Consider the following 5,059-nt stretch of genomic DNA (forward strand, 5'->3'; position numbering starts at 1 on the left):
GGCTCCGCGGCGGCCCCTAGCTAGCCCGGGAGCTGAGGGCCTGGGGAGACGCCGTGACAACTTTCGATTCCCTCAGAGGGAGTCGGGGGGGGGGGGAGGGGGGGTCGGCGGCCCCAGAAGCTGTCAGTCCAGTGTAAAGCTGTTGGAGCGAGGGAGCAAAGGTAAAGAATGATGTAATGCACTGGCTGCCCCAAAGCATCTTTTGTTGTGGAATGGTTATTCCAGTCATCTCTCGATGAATCAAATGTGAGGGGCTGCTTTGTGGAAGGAGTCCTTTGCAAGAGCACATCAACGGGAAAGAGAAAGAGACATTCAGTTGGAGGGCTCTTGCTGAAAATGGGTTTAACTCTCCTTTTGCCAGTCACCACCAGCCTGACCTCATACATTTTTAGTACAATGGAGTGGCTGAGCCTTTGAGCACACCACCATTACATCATCGTGGAAAATTAAAGAAGGAGGTGGAAAAAGAAGACTTATTGTTGTCATGGCCCATGAGATGATTGGAACTCAAATTGTTACTGAGAGGTTGGTGGCTCTGCTGGAAAGTGGAACGGAAAAAGTGCTGCTAATTGATAGCCGGCCATTTGTAGAATACAATACATCCCACATTTTGGAAGCCATTAATATCAACTGCTCCAAGCTTATGAAGCGAAGGTTGCAACAGGACAAAGTGTTAATTACAGAACTTATCCAGCATTCAGCGAAACGTAAGGTTGACATTGATTGCAGTCAGAAGGTGGTAGTTTATGATCAGAGTTCCCAAGATGTTGCTTCTCTATCATCAGACTGCTTTCTCACTGTACTTCTGGGTAAACTGGAGAAGAGCTTCACCTCTGTTCACCTGCTTGCAGGTGGGTTTGCTGAGTTCTCTCGTTGTTTCCCTGGCCTCTGTGAAGGAAAATCCACTCTTGTCCCTACCTGCATTTCTCAGCCTTGCTTGCCTGTTGCCAACATTGGGCCAACACGAATTCTTCCCAATCTTTATCTTGGCTGCCAGCGAGATGTCCTCAACAAGGAGCTGATGCAACAGAATGGGATTGGTTATGTGTTAAATGCCAGCAATACCTGTCCAAAGCCTGACTTTATCCCTGAGTCTCATTTCCTTCGAGTGCCTGTCAATGATAGCTTATGTGAAAAAATTTTGCCATGGTTGGACAAATCAGTGGATTTCATTGAGAAAGCAAAAGCTTCCAATGGATGTGTCCTAGTGCACTGTTTAGCAGGGATCTCTCGATCTGCCACCATTGCCATCGCCTACATCATGAAGAGGATGGACATGTCTTTAGATGAGGCTTACAGATTTGTGAAAGAAAAAAGACCTACTATATCTCCAAACTTCAATTTTCTGGGCCAGCTCCTTGACTATGAAAAGAAGATTAAGAATCAGACTGGAGCATCAGGGCCAAAGAGCAAACTCAAGCTGCTGCACCTGGAAAAGCCAAATGAACCTGTCCCTGCAGTCTTGGAGGGTGGACAGAAAAGTGAGACATCCCTCAGTCCACCCTTTGCTGACTGTGCTACCTCAGAGGCAGCAGGGCAAAGGCCTGTGCATCCTGCCAGTGCGCCCAGCCTACAGCCATCACTGTTAGAGGACAGTCCACTGGTACAGGCACTCAATGGGCTCCACCTGTCCTCTGACAAGCTGGAAGACAGCAATAAGCTCAAGCATTCCTTCTCTCTGGATATTAAATCAGTTTCATATTCAGCCAGCATGGCAGCATCCTTACATGGTTTCTCCTCATCAGAAGATGCTTTGGAATACTACAAACCTTCAACTACTCTGGATGGGACCAACAAGCTATGCCAGTTCTCCCCAGTTCAGGAAGTGTCAGAGCAGACTCCAGAAACCAGCCCAGATAAGGAGGAAGCCCACATCCTTAAGAAGCTCCAGACCACCAGGCCTTCAGAGAGCAAGTGACTACACTCAGTAAGAACCAGCAACAGTAGCACCCAAAGGTCCTTCTTATCTCCACTGCATCGAAGTGGGAGTATGGAGGACAATTACCATACCAACTTCCTCTTCGGCCTTTCCACCAGCCAGCAACACCTCACCAAGTCTACTGCCGGGCTGGGCCTCAAGGGCTGGCACTCAGATATCTTGGCTCCCCAGACCTCTACCCCCTCCTTAACCAATAGTTGGTATTTTGCCACAGAGTCCTCTCACTTTTACTCTGCTTCAGCCATCTATGGAGGCAATGCCAGTTATTCTGCCTACAGCTGTAGCCAGCTGCCCACTTGCAGTGACCAAGTCTATTCTGTGCGCAGACGGCAGAAGCCAAGTGACAGAGCTGACTCACGGCGGAGCTGGCACGAAGAGAGCCCCTTTGAAAAGCAGTTTAAACGTAGAAGCTGCCAAATGGAATTTGGAGAGAGCATCATGTCAGAGAACAGGTCGAGGGAAGAGCTGGGGAAAGTGGGCAGTCAGTCTAGCTTTTCAGGCAGCATGGAAATCATTGAGGTCTCCTGAGAAGAAAGACACTTGTGACTTCTATTGAGTTTTTTTTTTTTCCACAAAAATATTCCCTGTAAATCTGAAATATATATATGTACATACATATATATTTTGGAAAATGGAGCTGTGGTGTAAAAGCAAAAGGTGGATAAACACAGTTGTTCTCTTAGCATCTGCATTTGAGAGATGAGCTAATATTTCTCTCAAGAAAAGTGGAAGGGCAGATGTTAGAATCCCCCTAACCAGAGGAACCAACTTGTATTCCGTGAATTGCACATTTATTGCTCCTACAGAAGCAACTTTATTTGATGTCAGAGGACAAAATCCCACACCATTTTCACATTGTGCTACAATGAGATCTCAAATATTTGTCTTTGTCCAGTCCCTTCCATAGTGCACCTTAGTGCTGAGACTGAGCCACTGGTGGGTCGGGTGGGTAGACCTCTTACGGACAGAACCTAATGGTTAAATCCAAGAGAAATGATCCTATCCAAACTGATTCACAAATCCAAGCTCACCTGACAGCTGAGTGACATAAGCATCATTCTGCTGCATGGACCATTAGGGGCCTCGCCCAGATCTACTTTAGAACAAACCCAGTACCTCAGACAGGACAGTCGGGGCTTTCACCACTACCATGTCTGGGAGCCCGTTTTCTAGGCATTGTGAATAGGTTGGTAGCTAGTCATACTTTTCAGAACAATTTAAAACTCTCTATGCACAAAATTCCAATTGGGCCTGGATGGAGTAGGTTGTTTTCTTCTTCTTTTCAGCTTTATTAAGAAAGAGAAGAGAAACCATCTAGATTCACCTTAGCTAGGAATCTGGCAGTATAATGGTTTAAGCCAAGATCGGGAGGCTAAACAAGTCTACCTCCCTTTTATGAATCAAAGAATTGTTTAAAATAGCAGAGTGACAGATCCTTCACGTTCTCAGCCAAAGTAGATATTTTCCATTTATTTCATTGCATGGATCCAGTTTGTAAAAATGTAACAACAGGAAGAATTTTATAGGAAACCACCTGGGGGGGGGAACTATAGAAATATTAAGAAGGTTAAAAAAATGCTGAGGAGAAACAGGAAACTTATTTCCTTGATGGCACATCTCCTCTTGGCATGTGATGAGAGTGGTATTTCTAAAATCTCCTCATACTTTTAAATGTACTAATAGAGTTGAGAGAGACTTCAGGAAGCAAGGAGAACTCAGTTAAACAGTTTAGGAAGGTGAGAAGAAGGCTGTTGAATTTTGTTCAGTTGTGAGTAGAGTGGAAAGCCATAGCCAAGCTATTTTGAAAACTATCCCTGGCATGTTTTTAGTAAAAGGGGCATATCAAGAAGGAAAAAGACCAAGATGGTTTCTCAGTCCTTGACCTACAATCACTGTATGGAATCAATCCTGGCAGCTGAAAATAGAAGGTAATTAGAACAAGTACACAAGTGATAGTATGTATCTGCTTTTAAATTTCTTGGCTTATGTTTTATCAACTACGGTATGGTCCTCTTTTGAAGCCTTAATTAATGTCAGCAGCTTTTTTTGGGGGGGTGGGAAGTGGGACAGGTGTTATTGTTCTTTCCTTTACTGTAAGTGTAGCTAGTTGCTGACTTATATCTCAGGTTTTTCTATGTTTGAGAAATGGATATTCCTTGGACTAGGCTGTGATTTGTTTCCTATGGTGACTGCTAAAACCAGCACAGAATAACGATTCAGAACTGACTGGCTTGATCATGGGGATTATGAGCTTCACAGACATCCTCGTTATGTACAAATAATGTGCTATGATGTGGGTATAAAATGGACACAAAAGAGCATGAACTGGATAGGGAGCACATTATTACTGTACTGACAAATTTCTGTGAAATGATCTGAGTTTTTATATATGCATTTAAATCTTTTATGTAATCAGATATTCTCAAGGTTTCACAAAGTAATTTTTGGTGTGTTGTGTATATACACACCGAATGTTTAACAGTTTCCCGCTTCCAGAATCTGGTTACATCTGTCAAACATTTTTTTTTTAATATTTATTTATTTTAGTTTTTTGGTGGACACAACATCTTTGTTTGTATGTGGTGCTGAGGATCGAACCCTGGCCGCACGCGTGCCAGACAAGCGCGCTACCGCTTGAGCCACATCCCCAGCCCTGTCAGACATTTTTTAAGAAATGGAAGCTATAGCTCCATCATTAAGGGTTTCAGGAGGCTTGGGGGGACTTAGGTTCAATAGATCTTTGGGCAAAAATTTGCCTTGTGTCATTTAGAAACCCTAAATGTTGGCTATGGTCCCCCTTCCTTCCTGTAACTCTGATATAGTCATACACTACAACTGTCAGTCCTTGATCAGTTATGTCCAATAATCAGTTCTTGGAATCAAGATTACCATGCCGAAGGGGCATCCCCCAAGGCAAGTCCTGGAGCTGCTCGGGTCTGTGGGTGATGTGGAGGCTGGTTCTCTTCAGCATGGAATCACAGGGGAACCCCTGGAGTCTACTAGGATGATACAGAATGGTGATTTTAAAGAGTTAAAATAGGCTTCTGTGTGAGAAATGCTGGAAATTGATTTAGGACATTTGTAAAGTTAGGTGGAAAGACTGTATAAATGTTTAATATG

General features: G+C 44.1%; 1 pseudogene; it reads left to right on the forward strand.

Moving 5' to 3' along the window:
* Positions 1-437: 437 nt before the first annotated feature.
* LOC143389557 (dual specificity protein phosphatase 16 pseudogene) lies at positions 438-2,498 on the forward strand (annotated as a pseudogene).
* The last annotated feature ends 2,561 nt before the right edge of the window (positions 2,499-5,059 follow it).

The sequence above is a fragment of the Callospermophilus lateralis genome, unplaced genomic scaffold, assembly GCF_048772815.1.
Source record: "Callospermophilus lateralis isolate mCalLat2 unplaced genomic scaffold, mCalLat2.hap1 Scaffold_63, whole genome shotgun sequence".
NCBI lineage: Eukaryota > Metazoa > Chordata > Mammalia > Rodentia > Sciuridae > Callospermophilus > Callospermophilus lateralis.